We start from the raw sequence: 22,597 nt of genomic DNA, 5'->3' as shown, positions 1-22,597 counted from the left end.
ACGACTATGAATGAGTCAAAGAGTTACGAGTAAGTGAGGTAATGACAGTACTCGCACCGCAAAGTGGTAAGGAGGGAGCAGAACAAAGTGGTGCCGGTTTATCGCCTGTATTGCCTGAATTTTATCCAGCTAATACCACTTTACACAATATTCATCTTTTTTCGGCTGAGTTTGGAGATCTATTTAATAGTCTTAAAAGTGGTAGTATCCATACGGATCTAATTCATATTGTTGACTTTTATATTAGCAAAGTTCGGCAAAGTCAATTCTCTAAAACCATATTAGGGAGGTGGGAGGGGCGATAGTTTAGACATCATTCACTCTTAAAATAACTTTTTTAATGCAAGGACGGGTAATTTGCACCCGTATCAACTGCAAACTATGAAGCAAACGCTTCACCCTGACTTGCATAATTTTGAGGGTGCTTTTTCGGATTGAGTGGGGGAAATGTTTAATAGAATGGAGGGGTTTAATGAAAATGGGAGTGGGTTGGTTATCTTGTTTATTGAAAAATTAGAGGTTAACATAAAAAAAACATAAGAAAACATAAAAAAGAATTTGTTTTAAAACCTGGGAGGGGAAGAGGGGTGCAAGTTATAATGCAGATCTGACGGTTTGTAGGCAAGTACAAAGATTCTCTTTCGGTACGGGCTTAGAGTGTTTCAAGTATTCAGTCCTTGTCACGGACCATAAACCCAGAAAAGAAAAAGGTGTTATTGAGACAATTTTGAATGGTTTGGCAGTTAATAAGGGCGAGGAGGGGCCAGAGTTTCCGTAAAATTGATTTTAATTGTTTAAAGAGGAATTATCCTTTAAGGGGATTGATACTTTTGAGAGGGCCAATGAATATTTGAAGATTGGGGTTACAGTGTTACAGTTATGATACAGAATATGAAGAGGGTGAGTTCAGTAATAAAAAGGGTGTTTTATATTCCGCAAGAGTTCCGTCCATTGAGTCAGTGAAAAACTGGGTATGGCTTCTCTACGAGCCTGCCGAAGATGCTGATTCAACTGGAAATTTATTTTCAATTACAAATATTAGTCGGGTTCTAAATGAGGGTAAAAATTATAATCGTGGGAGGACCTGCTATTACCTTCTAATGTGTTTGTCTAGATTCCATAGTGAATTGAAATTGAAAAATCACTTGAGACACTGCAAACGTCATGGGTTCCAGTACGTGGATACGGTTTCGAGTGACAATGCCATCTTGCGGTTCAAAACTTTCCAGAACACGCTCTTGCAGAATGACAAGGTTGTATTATAAATAGAGGCTGCACTCATGGATGTTTGTGATACATTAAATTTGAATCATGTCAAAGAATACCAAGCCATTGTGGTCTCTTTGCCAATGTGTGAAGAGACTCAAGTCTGCAGTTGGTAGATGCAACTGGTAGATATAGTTGAGACATTGGGTGGGGAAGATCATGTAGGTGCAAATATGGTTGCATTTATTAAAACAGCTAATAAGACAGTCACGAGTGCGCAACACACATTATCCAACGAATCAATCACCAGAAGATGAGTTGATCATTAAAATAGAAATATATGCTGGGTTTGTAAAAAAAAAAAATTAAGGGTAATGGGGATGCAAAAGTCCGCGACCATGATCATTTTCAATCGGGAGGCATTAACTTTCGGGGGGTTGCGCATAATTCGTGTAATTTAAATATTAAGCAACAATACTTTCTACTGGTTTACATGCACAATTCAAACTACGATTTTAAATTCATATTACCAGTATCTGAGAAGTTGCTAGTCTTTGAATTTAAATGGAAAAAATTGAAGATACTAATACGTGCTTGAATAAAATCTGTTTCCTTGATTCGTTTAGTTTTTCCCTAAATCTTTAAGTCAACTGATTCAAGTACAGAAAAGCGATGATTTTAACTGTTTCCCCCTCCTAAAACAGTACTTTGCTGATGATTACATGTATGAGTTATTAATGTGTCGCTATTAATGTAAACTACAGCTCCACCTCGCGGCTTTGTGAGGGAATATCAACGCCCATCAAAAAGTTTTATCATTCACTTCAAGATCGCCAATGCGCCATTGCTGATTATAAATTTGCCAAGAGGTTTTAGTCTAAGAGAGGGTGTAAAAATGTAAAAATAGGATGGGATTATTGAAAAATATACCTGGCAAGTGATATATATTGGCCTTGTTGGATATTGTCTCTAAAAATAAGGATAAAATTTATGAAGAATTTTGGGTTGGATATAGGGCATCATTTTTCAAGTCCTCATCTGGTGATGGATTTAATTCTTAAAATTGCTGATGCAAAAATAGGTCTGATCACCGAAGTGAATCAGCACTTATTTGTAAAGAGATCCATGTGGGGAGGGTATGTTTTCCACGGGGATCGTATCCTTGAAGCCAAACTGACTGGAAAACGCACCGATGAAAAGTCGAACTCCGTTTTCTTGGATATGAATTCCCTTTGTCCGTCGCCTATGTCTCACTTTTATTTGCCGCGTGGGAATTACCAATAGCTTGACAATCGTTCTGCTCCAGATTTTCCTAACATTCACACTGTTGAGGGGAATAACCCACAAAGATGGTTTTTAGAAATTGATGGTGAAATACCTTTGGAACTTCATGAATCGGTAAAGGACTTTGATTCCCGTGCATAAATAGACCGGTGCCGAGGGACTCTTTGAGTCCCTATAATATATCTTTTGTATAAGATGGGGGTATACACTGGACACCTTCAAAACAAAAGCTAATTAGCGACTTTGATCCGATACGGAATATTATTTTACTTCACGTTCTTTAGCGGTGGATGCTGGCAAACGGTTTCAAGGTCAAAAAGATTCACAGAGCCCTCCAGTTCAATCAAAAGCCTTATATGAAGATGTTTGTCGACACTTTTTTCAAGACACAATCTGAAGCGAACACAAAGGTGGAAAAACGGATCTTTAAACTCATTTTAAATTCAGTCTTTTGTAAGATGTGCAAGAGTGTGCGTAATAGGAGTCATTGTGACGTTGTAACCAGCCAGAAAGAATTTGCCCAAATCAATGCAGATCTGAACTTCAAATTGTTCACGATCTTAGACTCCAAGATGGTTCTTTTACATAGAAAAAAAAGAAATGTAGTTTTAAGCAAGAACATTGCCTCTGGCATTGCCATTTTTGAAAAATAAAAAAAAAATCATGTTGAAGTTTTGTTACAATATGTGTAAGTTCCAGTGGCCGGGGGAGGGACAAATTCAAGTGTATTGTGGAGACACTGACTCACTCCTGTTAAAAGTTGAAACAGATAATCTGTTGCTCGATTTGAAAAAGGGCACATACATCAGCTCTCGAATGGTCTACACCAACTGGGATGAGTCCGTTTATCCGGAGCTAGTGAAGCGCCAGGTCCCAAATCAACTATTAAAGTTATAATCCGAGACGGGGTGTGACATAGTACACAAAGGTATGTTTCCTGGTCCGAAAGTGTACTGCTGGGAAACGCACAATGAGGTTACCAAACAAGTCTTCAAGGGGGTGTCTTCGCACTATGCAAAGGAAAATTTCAACATGACTGTCTTATAGGAACTGTGTTGAAAATAATTTAGTTCAAAGAGAAAAACTCATGGACATTCCCTCTTTAAAATATAAAAACTCACAGCTCGAGAGAAAAAATGCCATGACAGCCATATCGGATAAAGTCTATGTCCGAGCGGACGGTTTGAGGGTACTACCAAGCGGTCATTATCTTACTTTAGATCGAGTTGATTGCATAGATTATAGAAAACAACTCGGTCTGGAGAAAATCCTATAGTTAGTACGAGAAGGGAGGGGCAGTTTTTTCAGTTTCCAGCTCAGCAGTGTGTATTTTTTTGCTAGTCACTTTTTCTTCATTTTTACATGTTTATATTTATTTTTATATGTTTAAATTTACTTATATGTATTTTTTCTGCGCAAAACGGTATTTTAAAAGTGTTTTGTGTTTTTTCATGCTGCCACCCAGTCCCGTTGTCTGCCGTTGCAGTGAGCACGCGCCTTCCGGCCCGGGCTTCAGCCTTCACAGCGGCTGCCCCACCTGGTGATACGTTCAAGTACTTTTTTTAAATATTCAAGTGTCTATTTTATTTTGTTTTTCCACCGCCATTGTAAATATGTTAAAGTGTTTTTAATGTCCAAGTGTTTTCCACTGCCATTGTAAATATGTTTTAAGACTTTCTAGTGAATATATATACATTAAAGAAACCAGGTATATTCTATCTCTTTGAGTGTTTATCCAACAGATTAAGGTTAGGTTTGGTTAGTTGTATTTTGACATTGGAGGAGTATATATCAATTTAAAATACCATTCAGATCATTTCATTCAGACCATCAATGTCTAGCAAATACTTACCAAGTATTTCCAAGTAATTACCAAGTATTACCAAGTGAGGAGAAATACTTACCAAGCTTTCTGATGGTAAAGTGATCACTGTTAAAGAGGCCTCTCAATTTGATGTTCTCCATCAGTCAACTACAGCCCGTCCAATCCCCTCCTATGACTTAATTAAACCATTTTTCCCCTTTTTGCTCTGTTATTTTGTTGTTGTTTTTTTTTTAACTCTTCTTGATTTAATGGTTTTACTTATGCTTGCATTTATGTTGTTTTAAATTATTCTTTTAAGCAAATTCCATAAGCGATTGATAACTCTTTCCTCTGGTTGCTTTTTATTGTTTTCCCTTTTTAATTATTTCGTTTTTGCCTTTGTCCTTGTAATTGTTTGTTATTTTTTAATTTTTTTGAGCTCGGTAGCTTGTTATTGTTCTTTGTCTTGCAGGGTTTTTTTTTTCTTTTTTTTTCTTTTCTTTGTTGCCTATAAGTCTCACCTTTTTAGTTTCAATCTACCCTCTGCTATTTCAGTCTGTTTATTTGATATCTTGTTCATTTGTGAAGATATTGTGTGCATTTGTTATGTGTGGTAAATCTGGCTGATTTTTCTTTTTTTTTTAATTCTTCTATTCTTAAATCAATTATCTTTGAGCAACCAAGTAGTGCTGGCAAACAAGAGGCACACACACTTGACCCTCTTCTTGAATCTATGGTTAATTCTAGTTGCAACTTTCACACCACTATTGATTTTTGTGATAAAATCATGCCTTCTCTCTCTTTAAATAGTTGCTTAAATGTATTTTGTTTGAATGTACGTGGGATACAAGATAAGTGGGATAGTCTGAAATCATATTTGTGGTCTGATAATTCTTGCCCTTTTGATGTAATTGGTCTAACAGAAACATGGTTATCTGATAGTGATAATTTAACAGCTTATAATATGCATGGTTATATTGCTATTCATGTCCCTAGAATGGCAGCAAAGTGCTCAGGGGGCATTTCTTTATTTGTAAAATCTGATATTAAATTTAGTAGACGGTATGACCTTGAATCCTTGTTTACTTCAGTAGTGTCTAATAGTAGGACTGTTTATTTCTTGTCATTGATCTGAAAAACCAGTCTGCATGTGATACTGTTTGTTTGTTTTATAAGCCCCCTCCTTTTCCAACACATCTGTTCTGTGATTTGCTTGATCAGCTTTCTGGTATGGGTACTTTCTCTAATAAACGTATTTTTGTTTTGGGAGATTTTAATTGTAATATGTTAAATGTTGGATCAAGTGATGAATCTGACCATCTCTTTGATGTGCTTTCTTCTTCTGGGCTACTTCCTTCAATTTTTTTTCCGTCTCGTGTTGATCCTACAAGAAATTCTGCCACTTTGATCGATAATATTTTCATTTCTCATGCTCCTAAATTGAAGTTTACTTCTGGTCTTGTTTTCACTGATCTGTCTGATCACTTCCCTATTTATCTATCACTTTTTTTGCCTAAGACTGAGATTGCTGTGAATGAGCAAGGTGAATCTTCTTTTAGAACTTTTACCAATAAAGAAATTTCTAATTTAATTATTAGTCTTCAGAGTAATGATTGGTCTAGTGTTCTGGAAGCTAATGATGTTGATTGTGCAGCAAGTTTATTTGTGTGTTGTATGGGAGCTCTGTTGGATAAGCATTTTCCTCTTAGGAAGAGACCAAGGAATTCTATACCCAAATGCCCATGGATGTCCATAGGTCTGATCAATGCTACACATATGAAGGCGTCTGTGTTCAAGGTTGCATGTAAAAGTAAAACACAGGATGATCTTTTGAAGTATAAACATTATAAAAATGTACTTACGACTTCAGTACGTGCAGCTAAAAAGCTTTATTTTTCGCGTCGAATTGATGAGTGTAAGGGGAACTTGCAAAAGGTTTGGAATGTAGTTAATGAAGCTATTTCTCGCAAGAAACTCAAACAGTCCCCCCCATGTCATTACAGGAATGCTGATGGATCTATTGTGGATAAAAATTCTTCAGCAAACGCCTTCAATTCGTATTTCACCACTCTTCCTTCAGTTCCCATTCAACCCAAGAGTAGAGTAAGTAGTTTTCCCATAGCAGAAGAGTCATTTTTCCTATTCTCATGCAATGATGTTGAAATTTATAGCATTACTTCCCAGCTTCCAAGTAGCCGTTCAGTTGATGGTTTTGGTTTGAGGAACAATGTTCTAAAAAAAATTTGTCAGTTTGTTTCCATCCCCATCTCACACATAGCTAACCTCTCTCTTTCCTTTGGTGTTTTTCCTCATTTATTTAATGTTGTTAATGTTTTACCTTTGCATAAAAAAGGTGATTCATCTCTAATTTAAAATTATAGACCCATTTCTCTTCTTCATGTCATCTCTAGGGCTGTTGAAAGAGTAGTGTATCATAGACTCTCTTCATTTGTTTTTAGTACTAATACGACTGCAGGAAATTCTCTCATAACTAACCATCAGTATGGTTTTCGTCCCACTTTCTCTACCTCGTATGCACTTTCAGATGCAACAGAGTTTGTGCGTGTTAATCTGGACAAGGGCTTGTGTGTTTTGGGTTTATTTCTTGACTTTTCAAAGGCCTTTGATATGGTTGACCACTCTGTTCTTTTGTCTAAACTATCTTCATTTGGAGTACATGGAGTCCCACTAGAATGGTTAAGATCTTATCTGTCGGGAAGGTCTCAGTATGTTTCAGTTAATGGTAATTCTTCCGCTACTTTGCCTTTATTGAAGGGTGTCCCACAGGGCTCTGTGCTTGGACCACTTTTGTTTTTAATTTACATTAATGATCTCGTTGATGGTCTTCATCCCCTTGTGCACCCTATTCTTTTTGCTGATGACAGTAACGTTTTCATTGCTGCAGTGGACTTGCCATCTGCCACTTCCCTAGCTCAAGGTCTTCTTGATATAGTAAAAGATTGCTGCTGGTCAAATGGTAGGACTCTCAACAGCCAGAAATGTGCCATTGTACACTTCAGGACCCCTTATCGTATGAGAGACGTTAGGGAGCCAATCATCCTAGCTTGTGGAAATGATGTTATACTGCAAGCTACTATGATGAAATTTCTTGGTGTGTATCTTGACTGTGTTCTCTCTTTTAAACCTCATATAACTCACACCCGTTCCCTCATCCTCCGCCAGTCTTCAATATTGCACCGGGTTAACTCATTTCTTCTCCAAGACGTTATGATTTCTGTTTATTATGCTTTTATTTTTCCTTATCTTTCTTAGTGCTCCTCTGTCTGGGGTAATACTAATAAATCTCTTCTCTGCTCACTTCAAAGGGCCCAAAATAGGACATTGAAGGCTACTTTTCATCTCCCTTGGCTTTATCCTTCCTCTGATCTTTATAATGATACTGGAATGGCTCCGATGGATCGTATTGTGGGTAAAAGTAATCTTTATTTAGCACATTTTGCTTTTCTAGGTACACGTCCACCGCCTCTGCAGCAGTTTTTTTCACGGACAGGCTCAGGTAGGTACTCTAATTTTTTACGTAGTTCTTCTCGTAGACTTATTTTGCCCAAATGTTCATTTTCAGCAGCCCAGAGGTCTGCTGTTTATAAATCAATTCAGTTATGGAATTCAATCCCACCAGATGTCCCGTTATTTCTGTCTGCAAAGGCAGTTATTTGTTGTGTCTTTCCAGTTTAGTAATTTCTAATTTCTCTCTCCTTTGTTTATTTTCCCTGTTTTCTCTTTTCCTAGTGTTTCTCCTTTTTGTGTTTTCCCTTATATGTTTGTTTTTTTTTTTTTTTTTTTTTTTTTTTTTTTTTTACTATATGGTAGTGTTTATTCTCTTTAATCTTTATTTCATATATATTGTTTAATTTAGAGTAATATTTATGGTTGTTTTAGTGCTTTATTATGTTGTAAGGCCCACAACAAGCCAAGCTTCTTGGGCCAAATAATTTTTCTTTACGTTTGTAATAGAGTTTAGTATTAATAAAATGAATGAATGAAAAAAAACGATATTCATTCAAAATCGTGATAAAGTGTTTTTAGAGAATCCGAAAAATATCTATTATTGCTATAGTGTATGGCAACAGGCTTAGGATAAAATAAAGAGTATCGCGACAGACATAAAATTCATACGAGGACTTGACATGTTTAATAGTAGTGCACCAAACTCGTGTTTGATTATTGATGATTTAGCTGAATCTATTGAAGAATGGTCAAACCAAATGCTATAATTATTCACGATCCGGTCATACAATGAACAAATTTCCGTAACCTGCTGTTCTCCATAATCTTTTTCATCAGAGTAAATGCATGAGAGCACTTGCTTTGAATTGTACCTACCATATCATCTATAGGGTTACGATTCAAGTTCTCTTATAACTCTACACAAACGAATCTACCCTGGCGAACAAAAATTTTTCTTCTCCCTGTAAAATCAAGCTACTATTCAACCTTGAGGTTATATTGTACTGGACCTGAGTCAAAACACGCGCAAAAAGTTACGTGTAGCCACTGACTTTTTTGATAATGAAATTACCGTATATCTATACGTGAATAGTAAAAAAGGTAATTATTTGCCTCCCGACGCTGAAGAATCTACATGAGAACAGACATTTGTTTTCCGTCCTAGCTAATTCAAAACCACGGCAAAGGGAAACTTTACTCAAACATGGTATTGAAAATAAATTCATTAATCTCTGATCTGAACTTCGCTTAAATTTAACGGAAGACAATGTTCAACTGTCAGACGGGGTTAGACCACAGGAAAAGCCACATCATTCACTTGTACGTGCCCAAGCCAGCAAAAAAAAGTAAATAGCAAAAGAACACGGCTGGTTCAAGCAGGTGGTAGTTTCTTTTCATTGTTACTACTGAAAATGGCCTGAATTGGAAACACTATTCTCTAGAAATGGCTAAATCCTATAAATTGAGACCAATTGAACTTGCTCTTTCACCAATAGAGCACTTTGAAGATAAATTTATTAACAATGAAGCAATTGCCGATGATAAAAATTAATGTTGCTTCAAAATGCCCTCCGACGCGTCAACAAACATAAACCTTAACGTGAAAGACTGCTCAAAGTAAATTTAATTAATCCAACCTCTAAAAGTACTGAAAGTTTTGAAACTTCGAAAAAGCCAAAAAATAAGAAGATTTATTAACAAGTGTTGTAGACTTATTTCCCCCATCCTATCGTGAGCAAAGTAGAAGACTCTTGACTTATCTCGCTGAAAATAAACAAATTGACGAGAAAGAGAATTAAGCTATAATCCAGGACAAACCTTACAAATTAATTGATTTGTTATCAGATTTGATTTGAATCCTATGATAGTCATTTATATAAATTTTTAAAGTCGTAAAATTTCCCTAAAAGTCTTGTTGGGAATAAATATATTTTAAAAGGATTAAGTGAATTTGGAGAAATATCGCGAGTACATCAAATGAGTGGTCCTAGAAAAGTGGGCCTGGTAAGGGTATTAAATGAACGCGTCTTTCCACCTCACTTACTACACAAAAGTGAAGTGTACTAAGAATGCGTATATTACGTTATAAACCTTTCAAAATGGATCAAGTTTTGAAACGGGTTTATGAGAATATTGAAGAATTGGGTTGTTTAACTTCTCCCACTACAGTTTGTAAAGTCGCCACAGTTGAAAAGAAGATAGCAGGAGAGTATTTACAGAGTGAACTCAGTTACACTCTTCATCAAAATCATAGAATCAGAGGTCTTGAATATCAAAACACTAAAACCTTTTCCCCCTTGTACATAATACATGCAGATCTTTTGACTGTAGACGCAGATTTTCATTACCAATCCATTTGAGAATGAAGAAATTTCCTCAATGAGGATTTACGTGAGGTTATCGGTTTTAATGTTATATTATTAGAGTGAAAATTTCAGTGGCAAGTAACATATTATCTATGCAGACTATGCCCCCGCATCCTTATCTGACAATTGCAGTTTTCTTTATGCATCCTTTGTCGAGAGAACGAGAGTCGGTAATAGCAATGTCCCCCTTCTACGTATTCTTGAACGAAAAACCTCGAGTGGCAATATTCACCACTACAATATAAAGCACCTTCAATATTTTCCATTCAACACTTCGCATTTGGAGGTCTGCCAGTTAATAATAAGAAGTGTATTGGGTGATCCTATAGCAATAACAAAAGGTTTGGCTGTGATTACATGTCATTTTCGACCTATTCAGTGAGATGGCAAATAGAACGAATTTTGTTTGTCCTGACATTGATTTTTATGTTGTTACTCTTGGACCACGACAATTGGGTGATGAAATGGACTATTCCAGGGGTCATTTGTCAATTTCCGATTACAGTCTACGCAATTGAGTGAGAAGGGCGTTAGTTGCCCTCCAATCAATTTTGACTATTAAATAGGGTACTAGCCCTTTCAATTTCCAATCGAGGGAACCCTTCTTAAAGTTTCTACGACAACGCTTTCTATAAAACCTTATATGCCCCCAGGACATAATTTACAACCCTTGCGCTGAGGGCTGTGGGAGAAGTATAATCCTTAAAAACATAATTTCTGAACTTTTTGACTACGTTGAACAAAATGGCTATCTCAAAATTTTTATTGGATGTTTTTGGGGAAGTGGTGGGCGTGGGAAGGGTGTTAGTTCTTCTCCAATCACTTTTGACTATTAAAAAGGGCACTAGCCCTTCGAAGTTTTGAAGTTTTCAAAGTTTCTATTACAATGCTCTCTATAATAATCTTATATGCCCCCAGGGCACAACTTACAACTCTTGCCCTGAGGAGTATGGGGGGGGGGTTATCATCCTCAAAGACATAATATCCAGAACTTTCAACTACGTTGAAAAAATGACTATCTTAAAATTTTAAGTGGATGTGTTTGGGAAAAGGTGGGTGTGCGAGGGGGTTAGTTGCTCTCCAATAACTTTCGACTAATAAAAAGGGCAATAGCCCTTTGAATTTCCAATCGAATGAGCCCTTTTTGAAGTCTCTACGACAACATTTTTATATATAAAACCTTATATGCCTCCAGGGCATAACTTACAACTCTTGCCCTGAAGGGTTTGGGGGGTTTGTCATCCTCAAAATCATAATTTCCAGAACTCTCAACTACGTTGAAGTAAATGCCTATCTCAAAATTTTAGTTGGATGTGTTTGGGGAAATGGCGTGTGTGAGAGGGGAGTTAGTTGCTCTCCAATCACTTTCGACTTTTAAAAAGGGCACTAGCCCTTTCAATTTCCAATCAAATGAGCTTTTTTGAAGTTTCTACGACAACACCTTCTATAAAAACCTTATATGCATCCAGGGCATAACTTAAAACCCTTGCCCTTAGGACTATTAGGGGGTTGTCATCCTCAAAGACGTAATTTTTAGAACTTTTAGCTATGTTGAATAAAACGAATATCTCAAAATTTTGATTGTATGTGTTTGGGGAAATGGTGAACGTGAGATGGGGGTTAGTTGCCCTCCAATTACTTTCAACTATTAAAAAGGGCACTAGCCCTTTTAGTTTCGAATCAAATGAGCCTTTTTTGAAGTTTTTACGACAATAATTTCTATAAAAACCTTGTATGCCCTCAGAGCCTAACTTACAACCCTTGCCCTGAGGGCTCTTAGAGGGTTGTCATCCTCAAACACCTACTTTCCAGAACTTTTAGCTCCGTTGAATAAATTAATGAATTTTTCGATATTTTGATTGCATGAATTTGGGGCAATGGTGGGCGTGAGAGGGGGATTAGTTCCCCTCCAATTAATTTCAACTATTAAAAAGCCCACTAGCCATTTCAATTTTCAATCGAGTGAAACTTTTTTGAAGTTTTACGACAACGCTTTCTATAAAAAGCCTTATATGCCCTCAGGGCATAACTTACAACGCTTGCTCTGAGGGTTGTAGGGGGAATTTCATCATCAAAGACATTATTTCTGGACCTTTCAACTATGTTGAACAAAATGTCTATTTCAAAATTTTGATTCGATATGTTTGGAAAATGGTGGGCATGAGAGAGGTGTTAGTTGCCCTCCAATCACTTTCGACTATTAAAAAGGCCACTAGCTCTTTGGATTTCCAATCGAATGAGCCCTTTTTGAAGTTGCTACGAAAACACTTTCTATAAAAACCCTATATAACTTCCAACCCTTGCCCTGGGGGGTTTGGGGTGTTGTCATCCTCAAAGACCTAATTTCCATAATTTTCAACTACGTTGAAAAAAATGGCTATAGCCAAATTTTGATTGTATAGTTGGGGAAATGGTGGGCGTGAGAGGGGGTTAGTTGCCCTCCAATTACTTTCGACTATTAAAAAGGGCATTAGCCATTTCAATTTCAAATCGAATGTACCCTTTTTGAATTTTCTATGACAACGCTTTCTATAGAAACCTTAGATGCCCCCAGGGCATAATTTAAAACCCTTGCCCTGATTTATCGGGGGGGGGGGGTGTCATCCTTATAGACCTAATTTCCAAAATTTATAACTACGTTGAACAAAATAGCTATCTAAAAATTTTGATTGGATGTGTTTGGGAAATTGGTGGGCGTGAGATGGGGGTTAGTTGCGCTCCAATCACTTTCGACAATTAAAAACGGCACTAGCCCTGTGAATGTCCAATCCAATGAGCCCTTTTTCAAGTTTCTACGACAAAGCATGAAATATGAACCTTATATGCCCCCAGGGCATAACTTATAACGGTGGCCCTGAAGACTGCGGGTGGAGAGTCCTACTCACAGATATGATTGCCAGAACTTTTAACTGTGTTGAGCAGAATGGCTATCTCAAAATTTCTAATGGATGTGTTTGGGGAAATGGGGGGCGTGGAAGGGGTGTTATTTGCCTTCCAATCACTTTCGACTATTAACAAGGGCACTAGTCATTTCCATTGCGAATCGAATGAAACCTTTTTGAAATTTCTACGACAACTTTTTCTATAAAAACCTTAAATGCCCCCAGGGCATAACTTACCATCCTTGCCCTGAGGGCTGTGGGGTGGGGGGGTCATCCTTAAATACCTAGTTTCCAGAACTTTCTACTACATTAAAATAAAATGACTATCTCAAAATTTGATTGGATGTGTTTGGGGAAAAGGTCGGCTTGAGAGGGGGGTTAGTTGTCCTCCAATCACTTTCGACTATTAAAAAGGGCCCTAGCCCTTTGAATTTCGAATCGAATGAGCCCTTTTTGAAGTCTCTACGGCACAGCTTTTTGCGAAAACCTTATATGCCCTTAGGGCATAATTTACAACCCGTTTCCTGAGGGCTGTGGGGGGAGTGTCCTGCTTAAAACATAATTTCTATATGAGAACAGTGGGGCATCTATGCCCTGGGGGCATCTAAGGTTTCTATAGAAAGCGTTGTCATAGAAAATTCAAAAAGGGCACATTCCATTTGAAATTGAAATGGCTAGTGCCCTTTTTAATAGCCGAAAGTAATTGGAGGGTAACTAACACCCTCTCACGCCCCCCATTTCCCCAAATATTCAATCAAAATTTTGATATAGCCATTTTTTCTCAACGTAGTTGAAAGTTCTAGAAATTAGGTCTTTGAGGATGACAACACCCCAAACCCCCCAGGGCAAGGGTTGTAAGTTATATAGGGTTTTTATAGAAAGTGTTTTCGTAGCAACTTCAAAAAGGGCTCATTCGATTGGAAATCCAAAGAGCTAGTGGCCTTTTTAATAGTCGAAAGTGATTGGAGGGCAACTAACACCTCTCTCATGCCCACAATTTTCCAAACATTTCCAATCAAAATTTTGAAATAGACATTTTGTTCAACATAGTTGAAAGGTCCAGAAATAATGTCTTTGATGATGAAATTCCCCCTACAACCCTCAGAGCAAGCGTTGTAAGTTATGCCCTGAGGGCATATAAGGCTTTTTATAGAAAGCGTTGTCGTAAAACTTCAAAAAAGTTTCACTCGATTGAAAATTGAAATGGCTAGTGGGCTTTTTAATAGTTGAAATTAATTGGAGGGGAACTAATCCCCCTCTCACGCCCACCATTGCCCCAAATTCATGCAATCAAAATTTCGAAAAATTCATTAATTTATTCAACGGAGCTAAAAGTTCTGGAAAGTAGGTGTTTGAGGATGACAACCCCCTAAGAGCCCTCAGGGCAAGGGTTGTAAGTTAGGCTCTGAGGGCATACAAGGTTTTTATAGAAATTATTGTCGTAAAAACTTCAAAAAAGGCTCATTTGATTCGAAACTAAAAGGGCTAGTGCCCTTTTTAATAGTTGAAAGTAATTGGAGGGCAACTAACCCCCATCTCACGTTCACCATTTCCCCAAACACATGCAATCAAAATTTTGAGATATTCGTTTTATTCAACATAGCTAAAAGTTCTAAAAATTACGTCTTTGAGGATGACAGCCCCCTAATAGTCCTAAGGGCAAGGGTTGTAAGTTATGCCCTGCATATAAGGTTTTTATAGAAGGTGTTGTCGTAGAAACTTCAAAAAAGCTCATTTGATTGGAAATTAAAAGGGCTAGTGCGCTTTTTAATAGTTGAAAGTAATTGGAGGGGAACTATTCCCCCTCTCACGCCCACCATTGCCCCAAATTCATGCAATCAAAATTTCGAGAAATTCATTCATTTATTCAACGGAGCTAAAAGTTCTGGAAAGTAGGTGTTTGAGGATGACAACCCCCTAAGAGCCCTCAGGGCAAGGGTTGTAAGTTATGCCCTGAGGGCATACAAGGTTTTTATAGAAATTATTGTCGTAAAAACTTCAAAAAAGGCTCATTTGATTCGAAACTAAAAGGGCTAGTGCCCTTTTTAATAGTTGAAAGTAATTGGAGGGCAACTAACCCCCATCTCACGTTCACCATTTCCCCAAACACATACAATCAAAATTTTGAGATATTCGTTTTATTCAACATAGCTAAAAGTTCTAAAAATTACGTCTTTGAGGATGACAACCCCTAATAGTCCTAAGGGCAAGGGTTGTAAGTTATGCCCTGGATGCATATAAGGTTTTTATCGAAAGCGTTGTCGTAGAAACTTCAATAAAAGCTCATTTGATTGGAAATTGAAAGGACTAATGCCCTTTCTAATAGTCGAAAGTGATTGGAGAGCAACTAACTCCCTCTCACACACGCCATTTCCCCAAACACATCCAACTAAAATTTTGAGATAGGCATTTACTTCAACGTAGTTGAGAGTTCTGGAAATTATGATTTTGAGGATGACAAACCCCCCAAACCCTTCAGGGCAAGAGTTGTAAGTTATGCCCTGGAGGCATATAAGGTTTTATATATAAAAATGTTGTCGTAGAGACTTCAAAAAGGGCTCATTCGATTGGAAATTCAAAGGGCTATTGCCCTTTTTATTAGTCGAAAGTTATTGGAGAGCAACTAACCCCCTCTCACACCCACCTGTTCCCAAACACATCCAATTAAAATTTTAAGATAGTCATTTTTTCAACGTAGCTGAAATTTCTGGATATTAGGTCTTTGATTATGATAACCCCCCCCCCATACTCCTCCGGGCAAGTGTTGTAAGTTGTGCCCTGGGGGCATATAAGATTATTATAGAGAGCATTGTAATAGAAACTTTGAAAACTTCAAAACTTCGAAGGGCTAGTGCCCTTTTTAATAGTCAAAAGTGATTGGAGAAGAACTAACACCCTTCCCACGCCCACCACTTCCCCAAAAACATCCAATAAAAATTTTGAGATAGCCATTTTGTTCAACGTAGTCAAAAAGTTCAGAAATTATGTTTTTAAGGATTATACTTCTCCCACAGCCCTCAGCGCAAGGGTTGTAAATTATGTCCTGGGGGCATATAAGGTTTTATAGAAAGCGTTGTCGTAGAAACTTTAAGAAGGGTTCCCTCGATTGGATATTGAAAAGGCTAGTACCCTATTTAATAGTCGAAATTGATTGGACGGCAACTAACGCCCTTCTCACGGCCACCATTCCCCCAAACACATCCAATCAAAATTTTGAGATAGACATTTTTTTCAACCTGGTTTAAAATTCTGGAAATTAGGTCTTTGCCAGCGTTGTCGTAGAAACTTCAATTGGGAATTGAGAGGGCTACTGCCCTTATTAATAGTCAAAAGCAATTGGAGGGTAAATGTCCCCCTTGTCCATCATTTCCCCAAACACTTCTGATCAACATTTTGATATAGCCATTTTGTTGAACGTAGTTGAAGGGTCCGGAAATTATGTGTCTGGGTGTGACAACCCCCTACAGCCCTCGGGGCCAAGGTTGTAAATTATGCACTGGGGGCATTTAATGTCTTTTAGAAGGTGCTGTCGTAAAAACTTCAAAATGGGCTCATTCGATTGGAAATTGAGAGGGCTATTGCTCTTTTTAATAGTCGAATGTAATCGGAGGGAGAATCGCCCCCCCCCCACGCCCCTCATTTCCCCAAACATTTCCGATCAACATTTTTAATGACCATTTTGTTCAACGCAGTTGAAAGGTCTGGAAATTATGTTTTTGAGGGTGACAACCCTCCCCCATAGCCCTTAGGACAAGGGTCGTAAGTTATGCCCTTGGGGCATATGACGTTTTTATAGAAAGCTTTGTCGTAGAACCTTCGAAAAGGGCTCATTCGATTGGAAATTGAAAGGACACGTGCCTTTTTTATTAGACACAAGTGAGTAGAGGGCAAATGTCCCCCGCCACGCCTATCATTTCCGCAAAGACTTCCTATCAAAATTTTGATATAGGCATTTTGCTAAACCTATCAGAAAGGTCTGGAAATTATGCCTTTGAGGATAACAAATCCCCCCAGCCCTCAGGGCAAGGATTGTAAGTTATGCCCTGGGGACATAGGGTTTTTATAGAAAGTGTGGTCATATAAACTTTGAAGGGGGCTCATTGGATTAGTAATCAGGCGCTCTAGTGCTCTTTTTAAGAGACAAAGTGATCAGAGGGCAGCAACCCTCTCTCCTCTACACACACGTCGTATTGTCCCGAACTGCGTCTAATAGAAATTTTGAAAAAGCCATTCTATTCAAAATAGTCTAAATATCATAGAACAAGGCTTTTGGGGTTGAAACAAACCCCAGAGATTAGGGGCAGGAGTTGTAATATAATTTGTATTTTACTGAAAAAAAAATCCTTTTAAATTTTTTCACTGTTAGGACTTTAAGAAATCAAAAATTTATTAAGTTTTTAAGGAATAAATCTCAGCATATGTATAATAATCTGACAATGCGCATTTTTTCAAAAAATTCATTTGGACTTTTTTCAATAAAGTTCAAATTATATTCTGGCTTTTAGATAGCATAGGTTTTAGAACCCTGCTCAGATTAATTTCTGCTTGTTTTGAGTTTGACTTATTTTAACTTCTGTTTGTTTTGGGTTTCATTTATTTATTGATACTAATTTTTTTTTTTTGAGTTGTATGCTTGGTAGATTATTTGATTCTATTTTTGTTCATTTTTGGTTTAATGGAATTCTTTACTTTGGGGGTGGGGGTGGGGGGGGGGGCAATCTTAGATTTGGTGGGGGGGGGGGCAAAGCGAGGTCTGGGAGGCGCATTTGATCCCTTAACCAATAGCAAATTATGCTCCTGGCTACCACGGACTGTTTGACTATGTTTAGTGAAGACTAATTGCGCATCAGTTATTTTGAAGGAGATTTGGTTGCTCATTGTACAGTGGTTGGGGGGCAGGGGAGGGTCAGATGCCTCAAAGAGTGTATTTTAGTGCCCAGGTTGTTTAACTCTCTACGAGCTTTGAGAAAAATATGGAAAGGGGCAGGGGGGAGGGGCATGAATAAATGTCTCATCTCTTTTCATCTAGACTAAGCCTTAAAAGGGGTGCTGCGGGATGACACCTTCCTTCTTGTTACAGAAAAATATTTCTTGTATTTATCTCATATCTTGATTCAACTATACGCTAATTTGCTTAATATTCCATAGAATTGTACTAAGTAAACAAAAAATCGCGAAGAAAGGAAACGAGGACAATTAACAGCCAGTGAAAAAATTGAAAAATTATGCAAATATTTCGGTCAAGACCTCCGCTTGACCGTCCTCAGTGCAGAATAAAACTGATAAAAATATAAAAACCAAACCTTAAAATAAAAACACGAAACTAAAATTGGACGACCCTTTCCTAGTAACGGTGAAAGGGTAACTTTCACCGTTACTAGGAACGGTGACCCTTTCACCGTTACTAGGAAAGGGTCGTCCAATTTTAGTTTCGGGTGTTTATTTTAAGGTTTGGTTTTTATATTTTTATCAGTTTTATTCTGCACTGAGGACGGTCAAGCGGAGGTCTTGACCGAAATATTTGCATAATTTTTCAATTTTTTCACTGGCTGTTAATTGTCCTCGTTTCCTTTCTTCGCGATTTTTTGTTTATCATGATTAGCCAGTGTGGTCTCAGAAATTATTTATTGTACTAAGTGACGTGTAATTGTGCTTCAGGTATTTTGAAGAAAGAATGGTGTGCCATTTTGTTGTGGGAGGGGTGGCAGATTAATAATTAATGAGTTTGGGGGAAAGGTGAGAGCTAATGTTTAATCCCACTTGAATCCCAACAAGTGTTTAATCCACGCCTTTATTATTGGTATAAGAAGGGGAGGCGGGTATTAGTGCTACTGTGACAATATTTTGTTATGTAGCATGAAATATTATATTCACGTACCTAACAGCACTGAGGTGAAAAAAGTGTGGTGGGGTAAGTAGAGATGGGGGTCCGACTCCGGTACCCACACCATATATGGGCATAGAATACTGTCAGTACACCAAATAAGGGCATAGCCTCCCTAGGGAGAATGATTACGTAATGAGGTCAATGACCTCTTTTTCCAAGGTCGATTTATTTGATGTTTCTGTGTGTAATAACTCCGGAACAAAGGTTGCACATGCGCATTGAATTCTAACGGGAGCAATGTTATTGATCTAGGACTCGAGGGGTAAGTGAATTTCCGAGAACTTGATTGCGTAATCGATCGTGAATGTCATGGTGTCCAGAAATAGTATTTGTTGTTGTTGCTCTAGGCAATGTTATGAGTTTCCCGGAATTTGGAACACCAGTGCTGTCGACCTCAATTCACCTATCGTGAATCAATAATTCCCCTTAGAAACAACAAATTTAATTTTCCCTTTCTTGACAGTTCAATCAATCAATGACATCATCTGTCAGACTTTAAAAATTTCCGCCTAGAAACATTTCTCCAGGAATAGATCCAAGTCATTAATGTCTTTGCCTCGGGAACAACTCTTTTGGTCGAACTCCAAAGGATATTAATAACCAACGGCCATGGACACAAGTAGGCAAGAAACATCTTAGCGATGACTTGTTTTAGCGCGCGAGAAGGTTTCATATTAATTTGAAATGTGTTAGCACAGAGATGCCAATAACAAAGGAACACGCTGAATTTACGTTTAGTGATTATTTGGGCGAAACCGTTTTAGACAGGTTATGGAACTATTTCGGAGAAACAGATAGAGACATTTTAAAAGAAGATTTTGAAGAGATTTTGGAAGAGGTTTTGAGTGTGGTCGTTATAATACACAAGTTTCATTTTAACAGTGTTGTGAGGTCCTCTAACCCAACCCCAAAGGGTTCCAATCCTCCTACCCCACCCCCCAAGGAAGCCCCCCGTCCACCAAGGCCCCCCCATCTCCCAAAGGCCCACCCCCGGTCCCCAAAGGTCCCCCAGGCCCCAACTGCCCCCCCCCCCGGACACTCAAAGGTCCCCCAAGCTCCCAAAGGGCCACCGGCGCCCCCAAAGGCCCACCCAGACCCCCAAAGGCCATCCCCGGGCCCCCCCAAGGCCCAGCGAGCACCCAAAGGACCCACGGGGTCCCAAAGGTCCTCCCCCGGTCCCCAAAGGCCCCAAAGGCCCTCCCCTGGTCCTCAAAGGTCCCCCGGGCTCCCAAAGGATCAACGGGGTCCCAAAGGCCCTCCACCGGTCCCCAAATGTCCCCCAGGCCCCCAAAGGCCCGCCCTGTGCCCCAAAGGCCCACCCAGACCCCCAATGGCCATCCCCGGGCCCCCCAAACGCCCATCGAGCTCCCAAAGGACCAACGGGGTCCCAAAGGCCCTCCACCGGTCCCCAAATGTCCCCCAGGCCCCCAAAGGCCCTCCCTGTGCCCCAAAGGCCCACCCAGACCCCCAATGGCCATCCCCGGGCCCCCCAAAGGCCCATCGAGCTCCAAAGGACCAACGGGGTCCCGAAGGCCCTCCACCGGTCCCCAAATGTCCCCCAGGCCCCCAAAGGCCCTCCCTGTGCACAAAGGCCCTCCCTGTGCCCCAAAGGCCCTCCCCCGGCCCCCCAAGGCTCACCCCAGACCCTCAACGGCCATCCCCGGGCCCCCCCAAAGGCCCATTGAGTTCCCAAAAGACCAACAGGGTGCCAAAGGCCCTCCACCGGTCCCCAAATGTCCCCAGGCTCCCAACTGGCCTCCCGGACCCCCAAAGGCCCCCCCCCGCCCCCAAAGGTCCACCGGGCTCCCAAAGGACCAATCGGTCCTCAAGTGCCCCCCAGTCCCCCAAAGGGCCACCCCGACCCCCCAATGGCCAACCCCGACCCCCCCACCCCCTCCCCCCGGCCCCCAACGGCCCCCCCAACTCCCAAAGGTCCCCCCGAACTCCCAAAGGACCACCGACCCTCAAGGGACCCACAGACCCTCAAAGGCTCTCCCCGAGCACCCGTCTTTCGTTGATGTGTGTTGTCTGAAACCTATGATTTGGGATGTGTAGTTTGCTACTTCAGGCTTTTCTGAGCTAAGGTTTCCTAGTATTTCCTAGGTGAATGTTGTCTGAAACCAATAGTTTGGGATGAGTAGTTCGCTATTTCAGGCTTTTATGAGCTAGGTTTCTTAGCCTTTCGTTTGTGTGTGTTGAGTGAAACTGATGATTTGGGATATGTAGTTTGCTATTTTTGACTTTTCTGAGTTGGATTTCTTAGTCTTTCATAGGTGTGTAGTGTCTGAAACCTATGATTTGGTATGTGTAGTGTGCTATTTTAGAATTTTCTGAGCTGGATTTCTTAGACTTTATTAGGACTTAGTTGTAAGAAAAAAATTATTTGGTATGTGTCTATTTATATTTATGTCTTTTATGAGCTAAGTTTTTATAGTATTTCGTAGGTGAATGTTGTCTGAAACCTATAGTTTGGGATGAATAGTTTGCTATTTTTGACTTTTCTGAGCTAGGTTTCTTAGTCTTTCGTTGGTGTGTGTTGACTGAAACCAATGATTTGGGATATGTAGTTTGCTATTTCAGGCTTTTCTGAGTTGGATTTCTTAGTCTTTCATAGGTGTGTAGTGTATGAAACCTATGATTTGGGGTGGGTGGATTGCTATTTTTGACTTTTCTGAGCTGGATTTCTTAGCCATTCATAGGTGTTTGTTGTCTGAAACCTATAGTTTGGGATGACTAGTTTGCTATTTTTGACTTTTCTGAGCTAGGTTTCTTAGCCGTTCATAGGTGAGTGTTGTCTGAAACCTATGATTTGGGATATGTAATTGGCTATTTCCGACTTTTCATACCAGGATTTCTTAGTCTTTCGTAGGTGTGTGGTGTCTGAAACCTATGATTTGGGGTGTGTGGGTTGCTATTTTTTTTACTTTTCTGAGCTGGATTTCTTAGTCTTTCGTAGGTGTGTGGTGTCTGAAACCTATGATTTGGGATGTGTGGGTTGCTATTTCAGGCTTTTCTGAGTTGGATTTCTTAGTCTTTCATAGGTGTGTAGTGTCTGAAACCTATGATTTGGGGTGAGTGGATTGCTACTTTTGACTTTTCTGAGCTGGATTCCTTAGCCTTTCATAGGTGTTTGTTGTCTGAAACATATAGTTTGGGATGACTAGTTTGCTATTTTTGACTTTTCTGAGCTAGGTTTCTCAACCGTTCATAGGTGAGTGCTGTATGAAACCTATGATTTGGGATATGTAATTTGCTATTTCTGACTTTTCATAACCGGATTTCTTAGTCTTTCGTAGGTGTGTGATGTCTGAAACCTATGATTTGGGGGTGTGTGGGCTGATATTTTTTGACTTTTCTGAGCAGGATTTCATAGCCATTCGTAGGTGTGTGTTGACTGAAACCTATGATTTGGGATGGTTATTTTGCTATTTTTGACTTTTCTAAGATAGATTTCTTAGACTTTCATAGTTGTGTCATTTCAGAAAATTATGATTTGGGAAGCACACAAAAACTTACACATGCACACTAAAACTTACATTCACACAAAAACTAAAATACACACAAAAACTTACACACACACACACACACACAAAACTAACACACACAAACACACGAAAACTCACACACACACGCCAAAACTTACACACACACAAAAACTTACACACACACACACACACACACACACAAACTTACACAAGAA

This window comes from Artemia sp. Qi Xiang Cuo, chromosome 17 (assembly GCF_049724085.1).
Source record: "Artemia sp. Qi Xiang Cuo chromosome 17, ASM4972408v1, whole genome shotgun sequence".
In the NCBI taxonomy this organism is placed as follows: domain Eukaryota; kingdom Metazoa; phylum Arthropoda; class Branchiopoda; order Anostraca; family Artemiidae; genus Artemia; species Artemia sp. Qi Xiang Cuo.
Note: the sequence above shows the minus strand (reverse complement) of the source record.